This window comes from Patiria miniata, unplaced genomic scaffold, assembly GCF_015706575.1.
Source record: "Patiria miniata isolate m_02_andy unplaced genomic scaffold, ASM1570657v1 HiC_scaffold_24, whole genome shotgun sequence".
Lineage (NCBI taxonomy): Eukaryota > Metazoa > Echinodermata > Asteroidea > Valvatida > Asterinidae > Patiria > Patiria miniata.
Genome location: NW_024037063.1, coordinates 5,621,173 through 5,644,274, shown reverse-complemented (window position 1 = coordinate 5,644,274; position 23,102 = coordinate 5,621,173). Strand labels below are relative to the sequence as shown.

General features: G+C 41.3%; 1 pseudogene; it reads right to left on the bottom strand.

The window, feature by feature from the left end:
• Positions 1-5,284: 5,284 nt before the first annotated feature.
• On the bottom strand, positions 5,285-21,873 carry LOC119731624 (annotated as a pseudogene).
• Positions 21,874-23,102: the final 1,229 nt, after the last annotated feature.

The following is a 23,102-nucleotide window of genomic DNA, read 5'->3' as shown; positions in this document are numbered from 1 at the left end:
AACAACTCAACGAATTTCCAAACGAAACAGGCGATATGGGGGAAATGGAGGCTACCATGCCTCTCTCGGTCGCGTAACACACCTCTTTCTGTTCATAATCGATGGCCTCGAACAGCTTTGCCAGTGGATGTTGCTTCCCGTCAACGTCTCTGTACTTGTCCGTGTCGTGATAGCGGAACAATGCCAGGATCTAGAACAAAAAACAAAGACATGACAAAGAAATAAATTAGATGCATGTCTTACTAAAATTTCGGTGAAACGAGGTTTTTGTTTAGTTGGGGGAGGGGTGTTGGTCAATTACTATAGGGCTAGCCTAAAGGTGTGCTAAACTTTCTGTCAATGATTTAAAGGGCGCACTTCAAAATGAGGCAGTGAAGTTGTGTTGATAAAGTGATCGAGATCAAATTGGTTTTACCTCTTCCGTCGAGGCGGACTCGCCCAACAATCCCCGGCAAACACTTCCAACCCGCGCGCCATCTTGACGTACTCGGGCCCGAAGTCCTCCCACGTGTTGCTCAGCGTCTTGAGTTTGGCGCTCATCTGGAAGGCGTGGCCGAAGATGTCTGTCTGGGTGGCCAAGATGTAGGCAGGCTGGGAGATGGCGCGGTAGATGTGGAGGGTAGAGAGGGCCTGGGTCAGGGTCACATCGGCACCGTAGGATAGAGAAGGCTCAGTGATGCTGGAGCCCAGCTCTAACAGAACCTTGAAATCAGATGGAAACACAGTCTCAGAAGAAGCACGCATCGTTGTGATCAAATCAGCAAGTTATCTCCAAGCAGTCCTAAACCTAACAATAAGTATAATCTTGTTGGAATGTTGTTGTGTGACAGTTTGGGAATGCAAAACATCCCATAGCGGTTAATATGTTTGTGTATATGTATAGGATTTTGCATCTTGATTTTCAGTAAGAACGGAAATAAATCAAACACGAAAAACCTTCACCACCTTGACTGCTTCAAAGTTGTTCTTCTGAGCAGCCAGTACCAGAGGCGTTATGGACGGGGTGGAAGTCATCGTTGTCAGAGTGACCGTTCAGGATCGATTCCAAGATATCCTGGGTAACAGAGAGAGTTGTGATTAGGTCAAATCACAAGTCAACCGCAATTCAATCAGAACTCAATCACAAGTCAATCGCAAGTCAATCGCAAGTCAATCACAAGGCAAGTCAATCACAAGTCAACAACAAGTCAATCACAAGTGAATCACAAGTGAATCACAAGTGAATCATAAGTGAATCACAAGTGAATCACAAGTGAATCACAAGTGGCATATCACCTAAACTAATGTCATTCTACTTGAGCCGGGAAGACTTGTGATTGAACAGGACTGACATGTCACTAATCTGTGATGAATCGTGACACAACATATCTTTGGTAACTTAGATTAAAAAGGGAATGAAGCAAAGAACCTAAATAATTACTGCAAGAGGTGCCTGCATCTATAGTGTCGCACACTTAAAGATGCTAAATTTAGATTATCTTCTTTTTTCCTTGAAGTCTGAAACGTTGTGAAGTTTCGTTGACTTAATAGGTTAACACAAGACTGACGCGTGAAGCAGTTATCAATATATCATTTCAATATTCACTGTAGTCGGACACTATTTTCAACAAACCTTGAATACACAAAAGTGCAATCAAGCTATTGAACTGGAAAGTGTGCCATTGTAAGTGAGATCCACAGACGGACGTGCATGAACCGTTTCGCTGACAGGCCTACGTGCGAGATATTTATAGCAGTGTATAGTTGAGAATAGGAATAGTGATTCAGCTTACTTCTCGTTCTTGAATATAGCAACATATCGACTTAGTTGCTACGCCACATTCCACGTCGATTGCTCGTATGAGAGCATCTCCTAGCGGTATGTCGTACTTGAGTAGAGCATTGATTATGTCTGTAGGTCAGAATGGAAATGATCGAAGATGAAGATATAAGCTAATAGACTTTGATGAATTCCGATTGTCTGTGGTTTTGTTCGTTTTTCGAATCGTAGGTATACTTTTAACGTGAAGTAAAATAAACCTTTAGGGCCTTAACATAAAAAAGTGTTTTGTCCTGAAGGCTTGTGTACTGGAATATGCCTATCAAGATAGCATGAATAATTTGAAAACCCCATGCGATGTTATTCCGCTTTCTGGAGCAAGTCCGAATAAGTTCAGTTAGTTGATTCAACAAAAGGTTGATGTAAATTTGATGACGCACTTTGCAGCTATGCACTAAACATCAAAGTGCCATGGAAGTAGGTCTTATCATCTTATGTCCTCACGAAACTTTAACGTACTGGCTCCAGTGGCGTAGCCACGGGGGGGGGGGGGGGGGGGCACACAGCCCCCCCCCCCCCCCCCATGCGCATTGTGATAGGTACAGCTATTGGTAACCAGAGATGCGACTGACCTCGATAGGATGACCCCGAAGTTGAAAACGTATCTGAAAGAGCTCATTTGTTGAGGCTTTCTTTATCAACAAAGCAATCATTATTGCTCGCCATCACAAACTGGAATTGTCATGGGCAACCCTTGAGATACACCTACTAATCATTTCAAGGTGCAAGTGGTTACTTCCATTTTTCAATTTAATTAAATCTATTTTATATTTAAGCCAGCCAAGCTAGCTTTATATGACTGAGTTATTTATTTCACTGCTTTGGCAGTCACGGTCAATGATCAGATTATGTGTTCAGACTCAGCCGGCCTTTGCCAATGATTGAAGAAAAAAAACCTCAGGGACAATGAAGGAATCTAGTTCAAGTTTTGCCCTCAACCGAATAAAATATTCCAATTGTAGTAGGAACTCATTTCTTCAACTGTACAAACAGCTAGCGCAGGTAGCCTACCAAACATTAAGTTATCACGAACATATCCCTTGCGCCATTTTTAATGTACATATAGGCCTACCATTGATGAACACATACAAAATTACCATTAAATACTTGCTGGTTTTTCTTACGGCAAAAGCTGCAAACTCAAACAACATTGGAACAAGCAACAAACAAACGAAAAACAACAACAGTAGCGGCAGCTACATCTGAAGAAAAAAAAAACAGTACAACATCAACAGTAAAGATAGCAGTGACAGAGAGTGGCGTATCAAGAGGGAGGGGCAACTTGACCCCTGGCGGGCTTTGGAGGCATTTTTAAAGACGGTATTAAGACGGTTCAGCCGTCGATCAGTAAAGTCTTTATTTTGCCCCCCCCCCCCGGCATAATAAGCTGGATACGCCACCGGTGACAGAGAAAAAAACAGCAACTTCAACTGCAGCAGCAACTAAAACAGCTGCAGCAGCAAATAGAAATGGCCATAAAATAAATCAAAAAAATATATCAAATCAAATCGAATCTGAAAATCTCACCTATATAGCCATCCGTAATGGCGTCAGCATACAGAGTGAGATTCTCCTCACTCCTCCAGTCCCGCAACCATCCTTCTTCTTTGAACTCCCCCAGTAAATCGTCCAACCTGCGTCCGTTCCCCGTCCCGGCCATCTCGCGCACCTGTTCGTACCTAGCCGCCTCTTCCGAATACTCGGCTTCAACAGGACACGGCGAGGAAACATCCCCGTCAAACGAGGTGACAGCCACCGCAGCAGGTTTGCTGATCGCCGTGCCATTATGCAAGTACAAATCGAATTCCTTCAACAGCCTTTCCAACTGAATTCTCTCATACGGCTCCATGACAGTTTCACTGCGTGTTTACACCAAGAGTCTGGACTTGCCAAATGACAAACTGAAACTGAAGCTCATGGCCCGCTGAGCATCTATGAACTTTTCAGAGTCTTTTCCACGTACGTGAAAATTTTGCTGGCTTCCGAGTACAAAAGCTTCGTGATAATACAGAGGGGGAAAAAATTAGGAAAAAGCCTTTTCCCCGCATGACTGATGAACGTGTCAATGAGGAATTTAAAGTGGTAGACACAGATTTCATTGAGTTCATATTCACATGTAAATGTTTTATTGTTACCATTTGACATGAATCCAGATTTCTGGGCGATACTCGATCAAGTAAAATAATGTAGGCTACATGTCCTCCCCTCCCCCACTCGGATTACCCTAACCTTGGGGATTGTAACTTTCACAGTGATAATTCCCTACCCTGGGGATTGCTTGTACAAACGTATACATACAATGCGAGTCAAAAATAAAGTGACCGACTTAGAAAACAAATAATAAAAAATAGGCCTATGTGGCTCGCTCCATTTCATAAAAATAACATAGGGATAAAGTATTAAATGTTATTGACTAGTATTTGTGAAAATTTACGTCATTTTCATACATTTACATATTCCCACGTTATGCCTATTTTAATATTAAAAAATTATTAAAATATCAGCGGTCTAAACCGTCCTACGAGTAAAAAAAAACACCATAATATACAATGAAACATGGCCGTTTTCGCATCTCAGAGAATGAACCAAATCTTGCAAAGGAAACCAGACAAAAATCGACATCAATCTTTTTCAGGGATACAAAAGTTGACTGCATGTTCTTCAAATTCAAATCACAAAATCTAGCCAGTAAAAATGAGTTTCATTATTAACTCAACTGCCTGTGTGTAACCTAAAATCCTCACTCAGCTATAAAAAAAATATGTTCTGTTAGTAAAAATTCTTTGAGTAACTTCTAAAAGCATATGGATCCATTTCAGTAATTCTTCTTTCTTCAGATGAGTGGACCAACATGCTCTTTTGAGACATCATCGTTGGTGCATCAAATTTGATTGCTTTTTAGGAAACAAATCATTAATCCCGGTCGCTTTCTTTTTAATCATCCTGCTAGAACGATTTTTGTTTGCATTATTACTTAAAAAAGGACGACCAATTAGTATAGGGCTTTTGGCCTTAAAAACGTGGAGAAATAAGATCAGCTCAATGTTTCGATAACATAAAGACACTGATTGTATATTAATAATAATAATTATTAATAATAATAATTATTATATTATAATGCTTATAATACGCTTTGTACCAAAGGTTTCAAAGCGGTTTCAGTTTGTATATAGCTACTATCTAGACGGAAAGTTGAAACTTACAGATATGTCATCTTTCAACATAATTTTGTCCATGTTAGAAATACTTAATAAAATATTATACCGAGTACATGTATATGTATTCATATTTGTTTTAATGATAATTAGAGGATAATTGATCCTTACTACATAACAGTTCTTTGCTATATAAAATTCAATTCATATTACTTATAATTAGTATAAGTATTGTTAGCGAATTCAAGCACAATAAAAAGGACGACATGAGACAATACATGTACATTGTGAGGAGTCGAAAACACATATTGGCTGACAATACTGGCATATGTAATCTCAATTTGTTAGTTTTATCTTAGGATAAACTATTTGTTAATTATAGCAGAAAGCGGTATAACAAGTATCATATCTTAACAGTTATAAAGGACACAGACCCCACTGTGTGGTATAAACAATTAAAAAACTTTCACACCAAAATACATCACTTCATTCAAAGACAGTATACAAATACGTCTATGGATTTTGGCACAGCCAACAATTGCCGAGGTATATTGCAACAACAACAAAAACCTATCGTCCGCAATGAGATTTTATAATGAGAGTGATTCGATCATCCCGTTTGCCAAAGACGAAAGCGTGGGTTTACAATAGGGTCGAGGAATTACAACTGCCAAATCACTGGTTCTTCTTCAGTATCTTGTTCTTTTGATTTCGTCTCGAGATCCTCTTGAACTTGTATATCTTCAGTCTTCTCGATTTCTCCAATAGCACCTGCCTCTTCTGCTGGATTTGATTCTGGAGTTATTGGCAGATCTATTTCGACGAAGGAAAACCCAGCTTCACTACTTGTCGATATGTCAGGAACCTGCTCTGATCGGTACTCTCTTTCTCTTGTGTCTTGAGACTTGTGTCCAACTCTTGTTCTTGATTTGATTGAACCTCCTGTTTTTTGGTTACTCTACTTGTTTGGCCGGGGCTGTGTCTGGAACTGTTGGCAGATCTGCCGCTTCTGCCTAGTGAAGGTCTTGGGATGGTGGCAAATCTATATCTTCGAAGGGTGATGATCTTAGATCATCCGTGGTAGCATATTTGCTTTGCTCGGACGGTGGTGGTGCTGCCTTTCCAACTTCGACATCAACATCTAGATCTGGAACTGATTCAGCCTGGTGTTTCTGTATCTCGGCTTGTTCGGGCAGGGCTTCTGCCTCTAAAGGCGTTTCCTTGGCTTCCAGGTTTTGCCCTGCATCCTCATCTGTTGTTTTCTCTGGACTTTGTTCCGATACACTTTGTAACTCTGCCTCGGTTCCTTTGAAATGATCAATCACTTCTAAATCTGCCACCGAATCTGGCTCTTCTTTGGGTGCCTCGGCACGTGCGGACTCGGTTTCTGGATCGGGTAGGAAGGCAGGTGCTTCGACTGAAGTGGTAGGCTCTGTCTCAGCGCTTGATCTTTGCTCTTGTTCTACCTTGGGTTCTGGTTCTTCTTTTCCCACTTGTTCCTTTGTATCTAGGGCTGGATCCTCAATCATTTCACGCTGTTGACGCGGAATCTTGACATCCTTTGGTTCTAGAGGCATTTGATCAGATTTAGAATCTACCTGCTGAGCTGGACTTGCCATTTGTTGCTCGCTTGATTCCTTTTGTACCTCGATTTCTTTCTTTGACGTCTCTGGAACTCTCGCCGCTTCAACATCTGCTTCTTGTTCTGCCCGTAACTCTTTTTCTTTCTCTCGATCTAGAGGGCTAGGATCTTGTGTTTCTCTTCCTGTCTGTGGTTGCTCACTTTCCCTTGTCAAGTTGTCTTCATATTTTCCACCCTGGAAATAATTGAATTGGAACAAATATTACTTCTTATCACAAAAGCACGAGAATAAAATAGACGGGAAAATCTAGACGGAGAATATTTCATAAAATTGATATACATGTACATGTATTTTAGAGTTTCAAGGGAACGTTTTTATTAAGTTACTAGAGTGTGACCAAACATCCTCAAATAAGAATATACAGTCACAAGAAAGCTTCTGTGAATGTTATTATTTGTGAACTTATGCTCGCACCAATAGATATTAATTTTAGCATACACATTTTTTTCTTTGATCACTGTTAAGGTCTCAAAGACAGCTCATTTAGTGACCAAAATGCTACCAGAGAAAGTAAACATTTTAGCCGTATTATAGTGTAGTAATGTCAAATAGAATGACTAAGCTTATGGATTATAAACCAACCGCTGTCAACCCCTCTCCGAGGTCAGTAATTTTCTTCTCGACCACGTTAGCGATCCGTCGGAAGAAACCAAGGCGTTCCTGCTCCGGTTCATCAGGAACCTCTACGGTGGGTGCAGGTATCTGTTGTTTGAGTGTGGCCACCTGGAGTTGCAGTTTGTCCCTCTCTTCCATCACCCTCCCCACATTGTTGATTAGCTCAGCTTTGTCTAGTCGAAGGAGTTCCAGCTCGTCCTTCTGGCTGGATTTATCCCTCTCCAGTCCGCTGATGAGATCGCCAAGATGCGCCTCTTGGCGGTCCCTCTTGGCCAATTCAGTGGAGTGACTGGCCATGAGCTGTTGTATCTTGGCCTGGAGGGCGGCGTTCTTGTCCCGTAGGTCTTCAGCCTCCTGGTCCCTGTCAGTAATCTCCGTCGTCTGTTCCTCTCTCAACCCGTCTACCTCTCGGGACAGCTCGTCGATGTTCTCGGTCAGCTGGATAGCCTCGTTGACCACCTCGATACTCAAGCCTTTCAGCGGGTCCAAGTCATCCAGCTTTCGGCGCAACTCGGACGACTTTTCGTTGGACAGGATGAGATTATTTTGGAGTGCCTCCAAGCGGTCTTGGGCAAAGAACCTGAATGGTGAAGGACATCAGGCGTCAACCGGTCTATCTGAAACCCTCTGACACTTCAGTTTCTCAAAAGACTACACGGTAGTTTTACCAAAAAAGGAGAGCACAAATCCTTTCAAATTTCGTAGGGTAATTAACATGGCACAGCTGTTTAACAAGTTGTTGAAAAGTGAAACAAACGCGTGGAGGTATTTGTAACTCTTTTATTTTATAGAGTATAAAAGGCATCAATGATTGGTCACTGTAGTTTAATAATAGGTCTATCACGTGATGTAAAGTTGCCAGGTTACCTGAATGAAGTGACGTCATTCCTCAGTGATTGTACATCACGTGTTCGTGCTGCTTCGGAGTTCGTGGAGGTCGATGACAAGTGATCCTGAACGTAGCGGTCACGTGTCAGTTTCAAGGCCCGCTACACGTGGGCGAGAAAGGAAACCATATAAACCAACATTGATAAACCTTCTTTTTCTTTATCCCTGTTACCACACTATATTACAATAGACTTTATCTAAAGCCCATATTAGATTGAAAGCGATGTTAACTCTTCAAGTTCTGGAACTGGCGAGTTGAAAGAAAAACTAAGAATTCAGGTCATTATAATTGAAAATTTGCAATAAAACATACCCTATTGTTTTTGGTCAATTTTGAAAAAAATGGAAGCGACGCTTGGAACGCACTCCAAATTAGTCTGGCACTATCGCAATCAGCAGTTTACAACTTATGAAACGGATTCAGGGAACACCATCGAAAGTAGCTTCCTCATGAAGCAGGTGTACATGTATATTCTGATACAGGCCTTTCTTTCAGCATTGGCGCCATTTTATATGGGCCGCCGCAAGCGCACAAATGGCTGGCATCATATTTTTCCAAAAATTCCTCATAATGCCCTCAATACATAGTAAAAAGGCATGTGTATGAATTGTGCTGTAGCTTTTTTGGCAATGTTGTAATTCCAACAATCAACTACTTTGTTGGTTATCTGTAATAACTCTTCTTCATTTTTGCATTGTTGGACCTTCCATAGTTTTGCAACCCGCGTTTGGGAAAATGTGCAGTTTGCCAACGAAGAGCAGAAAGATCTATTAAAGTGCTGTCTAATGGTACACCCATGTAGGAATAATGTACACCTATAACACTAAAGCCCAGTTCATACTCGGCGAGAGAAAGCGAAAGTGGACGCGAATTTGTGACGTCATGGCAATTATTCGCGCTGCGAATTCGTAAATTTCAACTCGTGCGCGAACTTCGCAGCGAATTAATGCTTCATGACGTCAAATTCGCATAAAGTATTTTAAGACTGTACGGAAATTAGAATTTTGACAAATGTATAGTACCTGCGACTCATCGCCAATATGTTTTGATTCAATACTTTCCTGAGATGTTAAAATATAAGTAAAAGTGACGTTTATAATTACCATGTACCCTGCAAGTTCTGCTTTGGAGTATTTGTCTTTCTGGGGGAAAAATGCAATTTAATTTAGTAACATTCTGCAAACAGACATACGTGGAAGTTTACTAAGTCTGTACATTTTCTTTAATGTGTTCATTACAGAGCTATTATTCAGAGCAAAGTTTCAAAAGAAAAACAAAAACTTCTGGCAACATTTTATGACTGTATATATTTATTTAATTAATATGCTTACTGCTGATCACACTTATATAATTAAGTATATTCAAAATGATAACACCATATTATATAACCTATGGTTCTTACATACATTTATATACATAGTACATCAAAACTAATATTGTGTATATCATTTATGATTGTTATATATGTACTTTCTAAACATTGTCATAACTAGATTTGCAATATTGTAATTAATGGAAAAAAAATTTGAAGAAAAAAAAGTATGTACAGCTGTCTTAACAGCCGGTATAGTTCTGTTCATTTCCAGGTTAGATGAAATGGTTAAACAAAAAAACACTTACCCGGTGACTTGTTTTCGTCGTGCGCATTTGAGCCAAATTCCTACAATGTATCTGCAGAAGCGGAACAAACTCTTAAGGGACGGGATCAGGTTGAAGGGAGGCGGGAGTGTTCCCACGGGGCGCAGGTAGGAGGTCCAGACAGCGGCACGGTGGAACTTCCACTCCGTGTCAGCGTGCTCCTAAGCCGTGGTCAGATAAAAAAAATAATACAGGGTGAGGAAAACAAAAACGAAACTCAAATGTCAGGACTATCGTTTTAGTAAAATGCTGCATGTGTAGCACTTTCAAAATTGAGGATATGAAAGTCCAATCTTTCTTGAAGTACAAGAATCACTCAAATCACTCAATAATTTTCAAGTTTTAAATTTTAAACACAATCACCGTTTAAAAGTTTTGTCCATGTATCACAAAAAGATAAGTGTTCTTTCAGCAAAACTAAAACAAATCACATATAGATGTGTGTGAATTGTTTGCGTTTTGCTGAAGGAACACACACCTATTTTTTTGGTGATCCATGGACAGGACTTTAAAGGGTGGTTGTTTTTTTTTTTAAATTCCGAGAAGAGTATAATGAGTGATTTGAATGATTCTTGTGTTAAAAAAAACGATATGAATTTGGCTTTCATATCCTAAGATTTTGAAAGTGTTGCATGCCGAACTTCACTAACACAACGGTCCCAATATTTGGGTTTCGTGTTTTTAAAAAAAAAACTCATCCCATTGCAAATCAAGATATATTCACGTCAAACAGATCTTGTGTCTAATTTGAAAGTCAACTCGGATCTCAACTCTCTTACAGGCCCCAATCTCACGGCAATGATAACAGTAACAGCCCCCTCCCCTCCCAACTTCTGCATCAATTTCACTCTTGAGGTTGGAGTATGCCACAGGCTATAGCAAGGATGCTTTAAGTTTAACAGTGCTTTATGGAGATAACATTTCGTTGTTAGCAAAGCCATTATATAATTTTCGAGGTACGGCGAAACACAAAGAGGACGCTGTTTTGGTTACTTACAAATTGGGGGGGGGGGGGGGGGGGGTGGAGTTGAAATAAATATACAAGAGTTTAACCAAATCAAAGAGCGCCGGGATATTCTCAAAACTGCTGATGACATTAGACATTGTGTTTTTGCTTTCCACTTTACCTCTGTTAAGTTGTACGTGTTGGACAGCATACCGATGAGGGCGTTCAGTAGGACCAACACGGCAACGACGTGGTACACGAGGAACAGGAGCGTGCCGACAAACTCGGCCACGGAATACTGGGCATGCAGCACAAGGACATTGAGGCTTATCTTCCCGAACAAAGCCCAGTACAGTTTACCAATAGCATCTGTAGGTCTGCGAATTGTAAGATCAAACATATACAAGGCTTGTTTTGTAAATGTGGGAAACTTCTAGAACCTATTTTTTTTACCTTCTATACCAATACCTAGTAGTATAATTGAGTTAAGCGAAAATTGAACGCGGATATCTTTTGTTGGTGCGATTTTTTGGTCCTTCTCCGGTTTGTCTAAGTTTGTATCCCCTTGCTTGAGTGAGAATTATGTGAGGGCGATACCCATTAAAAAATGTAAGACAGTGAGCAATTTACTCACGTTGAGAAGCCGGTCAAGAATGCGCAGTCTTCCCAACTGCCACCTTCTGCAAAGCACGGGCGTGATGCTGCCTGCCCGGCAGAGTAGTAGTTGCTGTACAGACCGATTGCGAAGGCCATCCAGATCACCACAAAGATGGCGCAGAACTTGAGGATGTCCCCCACCATGGCGCCGAGAGAGATGCGCAGCGGGCCGACCGTCTCGCTGACCAACAAAATATTCGTCAAGCGAATGAAGGACATCACAATGGTGACCGCAAAAAGAGTCTGGGCCACGATGACAGGCTCGAACTGGTCATAGTCGACTACTACTTGTTGATGGGGTGTCAGGGATGGCCTTTCAGCCACGTTGTTCATTACACCTGTCGTGGGGTGGCAGTTGGAGAGAACCCCCGTGAGTATCCCGTCGACACCCTCGGCTAGAGTGTCGTTCAGTCGGCCTTGGAAACCCGACAGGACTGTTGACACATGGTCTTGCAAATCCGTGAAGTTGCTGCTGTCGATGTGACGGGCGGAGCGACGAAGCACGACATTCGAGATAATCTGTAAACAAAATTGGACCACACGTTTGATGCCGATTTTGACACCTGATCACAAAGTGTTTCTACAAAGTGTTAGGCCAATATTTGATGTCTCTTTAAAAAAAAATGCCGTGTTTCAAGGAATTACAGTTCAGTAAAAGGGGCTTTGGATTTTGAAATGTTCTGTGGAAAGCTAAAAAGTAATATCTTTCAATGAGGGGATAACCACGGACTAAGATTCTCTACAACACACAACTCTTGGAGAACAAATAAAAACGTATCATCATTTATATTTTGATGAACTTACATTGATCTGTCCATTCCACTGAAGGACGAAGACCGTGACGTACAAGGCTATGATGATAGCTTCTACGATGCGCATACTATCAGACAGATATTCCTTCAGGCCATGCTTCATTAGCTTCTTCATGTGTTGCCACATCATTCCTGATGAGTGAACCGGTCAGGCTATTAATTGACGTTGTGGACTTTAAAGACAAATATACTGCAGAACCAAACGTTCCAATGTAAATTTTTGCCAGTTAATCATTTAAAGTTGGGTATTCCTTTACAAACCCTCCTTTGCAAACATTCATTCAGTGCCAATTTGTCCTTTCAGTCAAAATTAATCAAGTGACTGTTTTCAACAGTTAAGAGCTCCCAGCTAACGGAAAGGAGGTTTGACTGGTTGTGACTGTTTATGCCACTTGATACAGCTATGTTTTTACTATGGGTGATTGATAAGCCAGCTGTGCCTACTTCCTGCCTATTTTTACCTGTTGAATGAATTAATTGACTAGCCTGTGTAAAAGGCATGGCAGGGTAGATGATCGATTTTTTTTTACTGTGACTGTTCAAACAGCAAGATGGTTAAAAGAAAGGTTGTGTCAGGGTGTCCAAACGTTTCTGGTAAGAAATCGGAAAATGAATAGGTATCCCATTCTTGAATGGTTTCGGGGTATCCGTGTAGCCGTCACAGCCCTACACTCTGGGAGGACCTTGGTCAAATTAGACCCAAGAGCAGCCCAACTGGTACCCAGCTGTAATCAGATGGGTTCCAGTTTGACAAATTATATGCAGTTAAAACTTCGGTCAAATTGTTCAGCAATGCCATTTGCCAAACATTGGTTTGCAATTACTTCAACTCTTGGTCAATTTGGATAGAGAATTTGCCCAATTTAGAATGCAGTCAGTTGGTATGCTGACCAACATTGGGCTACATACCAACCCATTTGCTAAACAGGGTTACTATTGTTGAAGCGTTCTTAAGAATCCCGGGACATACCGTTATTTTGTTTTACCGTTTTGGATTTCCTCAAAAACAAAAACCGTGAACGGACCATTGACCGTTTTGTCGTTTAACAGTTTTGTAAAACGGTCAAACGGTATTAAGTCACACACAAAAAATACTTTTTGTTGTTGTTTTTAATTGTAGAAAGCGTTAAACGGTTAGTTGCTTTATTTTTAGAGTGTTGTTTTACAAAATCATGACAATGACAAAACGGTCAATAGTCTTGCCGACCATTTTTTGATATAGGTTCGGCAATTAAGCAATGCACCTAGGAATGTTAATGCGTCCTTGGGATCGAGTCATTGCCTGGGCCCTCCTTACATTTTCGTTCTCACGACAGAATTTGCGAATTATCTATTGAAGAGCCGCGTCGACTTGAACTCCAATTTCCTTCAAAATATCTGCAACTCCATCAAACGTCTTACCATCCTGTATCCATTGTGAAAAGTAGTGCCGTCCCTTGCAGTTTTCCAGCGCCATTTTTGCTTGCAACTCTTTAAGCCCCACCAACTGAATCGCATGAGAAGGGGGTCAGGATCCGCACCAGGAATCACACCACGCATTAATAATGCCGAGCCAACACTCGTGTAAAACATGGTCCCCCTCCACCCCCTTGTCAACCGCCACAAAATGCCCCACGGACTGTTAACTATGACACTAAAATAAAAAAAAACAGTCTGTATTCAATACTGACCGTTTTGCTGTTTTCAAAGTTATTTGTGTAAAACTGTAAAACAAAAATAATTGATCGTTACGCTATAATGAATTTTACTAAACTTATAAAACGGAGAAACCGTATTTATCTTAATACCGTTTGTCGTTTTATAAAACTGTAAAACGACAAAACGGTCAATGGTTCGTTTATGTTTCTGTTTTTGAGGAAATCCAAAACGGTAAAACGAAATAACGGTATGTCCCGGGCAGCGCTCACCGAGTATCCAAACCAGAAGCAGTGCATACATCCCCTCCGCTACCTGATAGTTGTTGACCTTATCGATCACAGTCAAAGCAATGATGAGGGCAAGGAAGGTGATTCCTGAACCCGAGGCCATCAGGAACATCACGTACCTACAAATGAAACCACAAATAAAGTCTAATGAAATAATAATTGTTTTGGGTTGTAACTCTTCGTAATCTGGGCTTTTAATAACAAACACAATTTATTAACAGAGTTATTGTTGTTAACGCTTTGAAGGCTCAGAAAGTTCAAAATAGTTATATCATCAATATTATGTGTCACAGATTCTAATATGCATTCGTTAATCTTAAAGTAGGCCTTTGATTTTTGGTTTCGATTTTAGGGTGGGAGGCCTTTGAACTATGTTTAGCACCCCAGTAATCTTTCCTAGTGGTATCATTCGCAAGCGAATTGAAAATTTAAATTACTGAGCAGTTCTTCAAGCACAAAATCTTTTAACCTGAAAAAAAAAACGGTTCACATGTATATATTGTAACGGACAGCTTTTATTTACACTTTTGTTATCGCTTTGGTTCCTAGCTGGCGCCGGGGGGCTCCGACTGCGGATTGTTTGGCGTGTTGGGCCGCAGGTGTGCTGACCCAACCTCGTCCCCGGTGCTTACTTTATTTCCAACCTCACTTCCAAAAGTAAGCCCTGGATACGCAACTTTCTTCCTGTATCCTGATTCGATACCGCAATTTGCTAGTAATGGATTTCTATCGTGTAGTTGGTGTTGTTAAATTGCAACGTGTTTTCACGATCATTGTAATTATAACGTCCACGCCTTCTCAATAATACTCCTTTCCTCTCCAGTTTGCTCATATTAATATGAAATGCGAAACTGCACATTGGCGGGCCAGATTGTAACATTTTAACTACAAAAATATCGTGCTTTCATAACTCACGGCGCGACGAATTGATGCTGTTTTTACCCCAGACACCGCATACAAAAACATACGCTAATGTAACGTTCTTGAAGACACCAGACTACTCCTCATTTGCATACGTGTTCAAAAAACTTGCACATGCAAATGATCCAATACCAGTGTGAGAGAGCAGGCGGTGGTGGGCGCGTACTGCTCGACACCCCGGGGACGAGGTTGGTGCTGACCTTGTTTTGGGTCTGGCAAGAGCGCGCTCCGGAAATAGGTTCTATGAATAGGTTGCTTATGCGGGGTTCTATTGTTCACTTACGCGGGTGGGGCTTGGCTATAGTTTCCAGGGTTTGGTAAAGTTGTAACATTGTAAAATATTTTGTGAAGCTATGCTTGTCTATGCTGGGAATCGATCAGTTGCAGTTCTGATGGCAGAGCGGCGAGTTGCCCGCAAAGTCCGCTTAGCAAAATAAATGGAATTTGCCTACCAAGTTAGAAATCCCGACTGTATGTCCCCTTTTCTTGCGTTTTGCTCGACTTGGCGGACACGAGTCCAATAGATTCCCGCTACAATACTTACGGGTTCCTGGCGAATCTAACCACTTTTGGGACTGGAAAGAAAATGTACAACAGACAGATGACGGGATAGCCCAGCATGACAAGGAGCATCAGGAGAATTTGGTTCATAAATCCTTGCTCGTTCCAACCAAGGAGGTTTCTGTAGAACTGCCCGATGATGGCCTTCTGGGAATGAGGGTGAGCTATGAACTGCAAGGGAAAAAAAGAAGTTTCACCTCGTGTCGTGTAAAGTTGTGCCATTGCCACCGCATGTCATGTCATGTTGTGCAAAACTGCTTTATCTTCATTGCATATTACGTAGTGCGATGTAATTGCCATTGGATGTCATGTCGAGTCATGTCAAGTCTTGGTATTGTCATTTGTGTAATGCCATGCCAACTGACTAACAACACAATCCAATTTGAAACTAATTTGCACAAAATCTGGCTCTGGTACATGAAAAAACACGTCCTCCATGACAAGATGTCATGTTGTGTTTAATATGCAAAATTGTTTGATCTCCGTTGCATATCATGTAGTGCAATGTCATTGTTATTGGACGTCATGTCATGTCAAGTCTCGGCATTGTAATTAGATGTCACATCACGGCAAGTATAGTAAAAACTGACACCTACTTCAAACTTGCTTGATATTCATATTCACAATATAATCGGGTTGGTGAAAATATGACTTAGAGGAGAAAACTGTAATGTCTTACCTCTGCTTGCTTGAACATGATCCCCTCAAACACCTTGGACAGTGGATGTTGCCTGCCGATCTTATCTCGGTACTTGTCATTGTTGTGGTATCCAAACAGGGCTAAGATCTACCATACACAAAAACATGAATAATAAAAACATGTGGACATAATGCCCCAAGATTTACAACTTACTCACCTACATCTGTGGTCGCATGATTAAGCTTTGTTACAAAAAAAAAGATTGGCCATCCCAAGAGAATCTTCAACAAACAGTGCAAACGGGCCCCGGCGAGGCAATAATTATTTCTGTGATTGTATCATGAACTTCGTCATGAACTTCGTCATGACTCTTCCGAATTCAAATTTGAACTTTTCTGAAAGTTACTGTGGATTCATCACAAACTTGAAGTGATTATGTAAAGTTAAATAGGGAACATTGTCAGAAAGTACCTAACTCAGCGCTTGATGCGCTCAGCTCAGAAAACGTTATAACACTATCCATCGACGGAGTGTTTTAGACCCGTTTTCGCATTTCCGATGTTGCGAGCCGTAAAAAACCTAATTACACCCAAATTTACCTTAATTTTACGTATTATGTGCGACATTGACGAGATGTAAGAACACTCAGCCCCTTATTGATACATGTATACAGATATATTTATGATAAATATAGTGTTTTAAAGCTAAGTCCGTTAAATTGGCATGATTTTGTCATGAAGTTATTGATCTAATCTGCTAAAAACATTATTGTTATCGAACAAAGTACATTTGTGAATACGTGACGTGTTGGCCTCGCCTCATTGCAGTAGGTACGTTTTAGTAAATTCATAAGTAAGTGGTTTATATTTCTTTATTTTCCAGAACCACAGGGGCACAGGCATTCCCGTTGAACCGTACATATTCCCGATTGTATCACAAGCTATCCTGCTGTCTTCTCACATGTAATCTTACCTGTAATCATCTACCCGAGTATTTGTATTCCTGATTTGAACTAATTAAATAGTCAGTGTTGCTTGCCCAAGAACAGTTTGACCGCTTGTGTGCAACCTTTGACCCAACTGCGCCTTCCCTGTCCGGTGTACCCTACACTATTTCACAAACAGAGTTACCTCTTCACTGGATGCCGACTTGCCCAATATCTCACCGGCAAAGACCTCGACTCCCCGGGCAAGCTCCTCCAACTCAGCGCCGAAGTCAGTCCATGCCCGGCTGAGTGACTGGAGCTTAGCAGTCATAGCGAAGGCGTAGCCGAAGACGTCTGTCTGGGTGGCCAAGATGTAGGTGGGCTGTGAGATGGCACGGTAAATGTGGAGGGTGGCGACGGCTTGGGTCAGGGTCACCTCGCCACCCAAAGAGATAGAAGGCTCAGTGATCTCAGCGCCAAGATCCAGCAGCAACTGTTAGATTTGGAGAAATTACATCGAATAAATCGGGTGGATTTTTCTGAATACTAGGATTCCGGATTCTAGTTGAATAATGTAGTGCAGTCCTTCATGCACTCTTAAAGTACAAGTAATAAGTGGGGGGGGGGGGGAGGGAATTCTGTTATGGAATTACAGCAATAGCGGTGTTGCCGGAAATAGCATAGTCTTTATATGGTGAAGAAAAGTGCATTTAAAAGAATAAATAAATAAATATATAAGTAAATAAATAAATAAATGAATAAATACAAAAACACCTGTTACATTCAAACAAAATAGTTGAGATGTTGGGGAAAAAATCATAGCTCCTTTTTAGCTGTTACAGTTCTGAATCAATAATAAGTTAAACAAAGAAAATGCATGGAGCGGGGCTTGAACCTGCGACCTCCCGTTCCGGATACTTCTCGTTCCGGTGCTCTACCAGCTGAGCTATCTACTCCTATGTTGGCGGTTCCCTAATTTGTTCAAGTTCTGGATCCTCCACTCGATTTAGACTGGATTAAGACTTAAGTCCATCCTTTTTCCCGCTAACCTTTTTTCCGCGAATGACCGCGAAAGAGGTCAAGTATGTCAAGTCTTACCATCGCAGTACCGTAGCTGTTCCGCTGGGCAGCGAGAACCAGAGGAGTCAAGGCGGGATGGAAGTCACCATTATCGCAAGGAGATGACAGCACCTCATCGCAAATATCCTGCTCAGTAAAAACAGAGACAAATCAAGCATGTTAGTGGGGTTTTTTTCAGTCTGGCTATTGTATATAAACGTTCGCAAAAATTACTAAAGTACAAAAAGACAAACAAAATTATAGGATAACTTAAACAATTTTCAATGCTTACATATTTTAAAATTTGAAAGTCTTAAAAAATTGAACCTTCACGTATAGCATGCTCTTGTGGTCTTTTTGACTAATTTAGAATTGGGAAAGTTGGCTTTCTTGTAGCTCGGGTGTTTTTTGTCTTATGGTGCACAATTTCCTCCGACATTTTTGTTAAGTAATTTTAAGAAAACTTGGGTCACTTGGATGATCTTTTAAGAGCAATACATGTACTTCGATTAAACCTTCATAACTGTCCCAAGGAGCCCCCCTCCACTGTCTCCGTTAGCCCTTCCCCTCGCACAGACATCATCCGTACCTCATGCACTGACAAATACTGGCAGATAGCCTTGATGGCGTCTTCGAAGTCGACGTCGATAGCACGAATGAGCGCATCCCCTAGCGGTATGTCGTACTGGAGCAACACATTGATGATATCTGGGAAGAAAGACACAGGATCCCGGTCTAAATGCATTAATAACAACATTTTATGAAACCGCGGAGGTTTCATTTACTCACCAACAAGAAAAAAAATTAATAAACTCACCCTATTCCTCCCCGGCCCCTCCAGATAAAATGTTTATCACAACCATGATTAAAATACATGTATATTGGCACAAAACCTCACATTTGGCATGCGTACACTGAAATCAGATTGACAAGCTATCTTTTGAAGAGACTAACGATTCCATCTACTGATCGAGGTATATTTTACATAATATGAATACAACCACTCATCCACATTTGATAAAATCACACTGCAGCTCCGAGTTTTCCCTCGTCCCTCTGTTTAGTTGAATTCAATGGAATTAAGACCAAATGAGAAAAATAGCCCAGTCGGGGTGCCATTTTGGAGGGGGAAATGCCTCCTCCTTCCTTTCCACCCCCCCCTTTTTTTTTACTTGGCCTAATCAGGCAGACTATTGATTCTCTCTCACAAAAGACTTTTCTCAACCCGAGATTTCTGCTGTAATGGTGCACAACAAAAACACCACTATTATGTTGAAAGCCAGTTCTTGAGTTTACAATAAATCTAAAGGCTCCAGCTAAGGCCAAAAAAAGTCTCCGGTTTCTGGTATGGAGCTTGCCCAAAAAGTGGTGCGGCGACGCGGCTTTTTTTTTTTTACCTGTTTTTTGGGCTTCAAATGTCGGCTGATGACTGCAAATGGTGCCCGACTAAACCTAGTGCAAATATATGGGAGTCCGGAGAGGCCACATAAAGCTTATTCTCGATCATAACCCCATCTAAAAACACGTTAAAATTGTGCAGCAGCAGGATTCCATTCAAACCAGTGAGTTTGGCGGTTTTGAGACATCATCTTTCATTGAAAAAAAACTTTTTCATTTTGCCGACGCGCATGGCTACCGCGACGCGCGCGCATACCAGAAACCGGAGACTTTTTTGGCCTTATGTTGAAAGCCAGTTCTGGAGTTTACAATAAATCTAAAGGCTCCAGCTAAGGCAGCATTATTTCATTCATCAAGTTGTAGTAAGAATGCCGGATAAAAAAACTACTCAGGAAGAAACACCCTTTTGATGATGAACACTACTATTGCAAGGAGCACGTTAGGCCTATGCATGTACACCACTAATCCGCCTACGCATATGTGCCAAAGCGATTGGCCCTTCAGATTTTCTTTAACAACGCGATTCTGAAGATGGCCGCACTTTCCCATAAAATCTAAGACAATGGCAAAGTGCGCATTCAACAAGAATTGAATTATGTCGATTATTTCGCAAAAGATGAACAGCACTCTTTAGTTTCTAGGTTAATTTTTAACTGAAAGCAACAAAAACAAAAACAAATCCTCTTGACAAATCAACCTACTTAAATATCCTTTATTTAAATGACTACGCATAATAACCTTTCAAAATAGGGCCACAAATGAAGGCACATTGCGCACAAAATCCCATATATTTTTGTGATATGTATTTGTTTACATTCTATCGCAGGAACATAAATACAAAAGTCTTATTCATCATAATTTGGTGCTACTTTTTGTGGATACAGAGATTGGCTGGCTTGACAAAGTAAAAACTGCTAGCCAACAAAGAGTAATATAATCTTACCAAAATATTGTTTCTGACAGGGGCTTATTTTGCTTCAATTAAAATGAATCTGCTGAGTTGTACGGCTCAGGTTTCATGAAATTGCGCTCTTCTCCACAAAGTGCCCAAATAGACATTTTACTTTCCGACTCGAAGCATGGAGGTCGACTCAACAGTCGAGTTGGTTCAAACCGGGTTGGCAAACGGTCAGGTTGTCTAACACACTCACTTAATTACCTCCTACACCGAACATGCGCATAGACGACCCAATCAGCTCGTATCAGTCTTGTGTAACAGTTATTAACTTACCAAGAAAAGAGTCCGTAATGACGTCGGCATACAGCGTCAGGTTCTCCTCGTTCCTCCAGTCCCGCAACCATCCTTGTTCCCGCCACTCCCCCAGCAAAGTATCCAGTCTCCGCCCATTACCCTTCCCCGCTATTCTCTTAATCTCCTCATAACGAGCCATCTCCTCAGCCATACGAGCCTCGCCAACCGCTGGGGCCAAACCCCCTGGTTCCCCGTTGGTTTTACCACACAACGCGCTCCCATTCCTCTTCACTCGTCCCTTTTCCATCTCCTCAGTCTCCTCCATCTCATATGCTTCGTTATCCATCTTTCCAGAATTTTCTTACCGATCCACAGTCTTGAGTCGACTCAGAAATCCCAGTTAGACTGAGAAATAAACTCATTAGTAATCCGTTACCCTCAGTAACAGCCACTTCCGCAAAACGCGCGAAAGAAAACGATCAAATTCATCCAAAATGAAAGTACATGTACTTGTCTTTCAATTCTGTTATATATATGGTATCGCAACACGTACCGTACCTCGGGAGATTGCGTATGCTGTTATGTTGCCTCATTTGTTGCTGCCGCCCGTAGCTAGCTAGCTACGCCTGGATGCTTCTATGAAAGCAAATGGATTCGGAGCACACAAAAAGGCAGTACGGGTCTCAAGGAACTCTACTTGCATGATAAAGAGATTTGCACAACACCAACTTGTGTGGCTCCTCGAATCTTTTCTCGAATCTCTTCAATGTGTGGGCGCCTAATTCTAAGACTTTGGTGCCTACTTCAAAACGAGGACTGGAGCACAAACGATACTAAACGAAGTCAGTGGCCATCATAATGTCTCGTGGCCAGCCTGATAGAGGGGGAATAATTAAAAAGCGCTTTGGGATTGTTGTACGATGGAAAGCGCTGTATATGCATTACGATTTACTTTATTTGTGACGGAGAGCCTGATGACAAAGGCTATTAGAGTGCACTGCAGTTCGCTTTAAGACACAGACACGGCGCGTGGGAATTACATGGCTATGGTTGGACATTATACAAATATTGAATGCTTCGAGTGGTGTAGTAAAACTAGCCTCCCGAGGTGATCCATGGACCATTCTATTTTCCCGAGGCGAAGCCGAGGGAAAATAGAATGATCCATGGATCACCGAGGGAAGCTAGTTTTACTTCACCACGAGATAAAGCATTCAATATTTGTTTTATAACACTTCACCCACAGATTCTGCTTGATTTTAATATTTTAAATTATTTAAATCTGAACACAGTTGAAATAAACTTCAATTTCAATACAAAATTGTTGGAAAATGTATTTCTCTCTTAAAAACTACCCCTTCACGAAATGTTTGAACCCAAGTCTGTGGCGCGCTCTCTTTGGAATAATACGCGCTACGCACAACGCGCAACGCGCACACCAGCATGCATTTGCACACAAATACCGCGCCGTGGAAATAGTACTTTGGTTGTTAATGGTATAGTACTTTGGTTGCTATGCGCATAGTACTTTTGGCCGTGCACAGAAAGATAGCAAAATTAGAAAGTAACATGTGACTCGCTCTCGGCCAATCAAGACACAGAATATGTGGGTGAGGTGTTATAAAACGCACTGGTCTATGGAAGTGGTTGCAGCCGTGTCCATAGGCGCGTGTTTAATATCCAGCCTAATAGTAAAGTAATTCGGATACGACTTATGATTAGCCTTCTACATGGGTTTTGTAATTGTTTCCAGAAATTCCAGTTCCACATACAAGATACAACGTATTTATCAACATTGTTTTAGGAAGACCATTGACCTCATCAGCCACAAAAATGGCGGACGACTGACACCCAGTTACAACCATGAATATTTGGAAGGCATGCCAATATGTACATGTACATGGGTTCATATTTATTTTCTTCGTCAGCACAGGGGCTTTTCTAGCTACCTTTCAGCTAGCAGCCTTTACAACTGAATTATCTCCTACGGCTCCATGACAGTTTCACTGCGTGTTTACACCAAAGTTGGGACTTACTAATGTTAAACTGAAAATACAGCTCGTGGCCCGCTGAACATCTACATGTACATGTATGAGCTTTTCACAGTCTTTTACGTTTAAGTATACATGTACTGGCTTCCGAGTACAAAATCTTCGTGACAACTGGAGGGAAACAAGGGCATGACTTGGTGAGCGTGTCAATAAGGAATTTAAAGCCGTGGGCACAGATATCATGGAGTCCAATTTACATGAAACTAATGTTTTATTGTGACCATTGAATCCACATTTCTGGGCGACACTCGGTTTC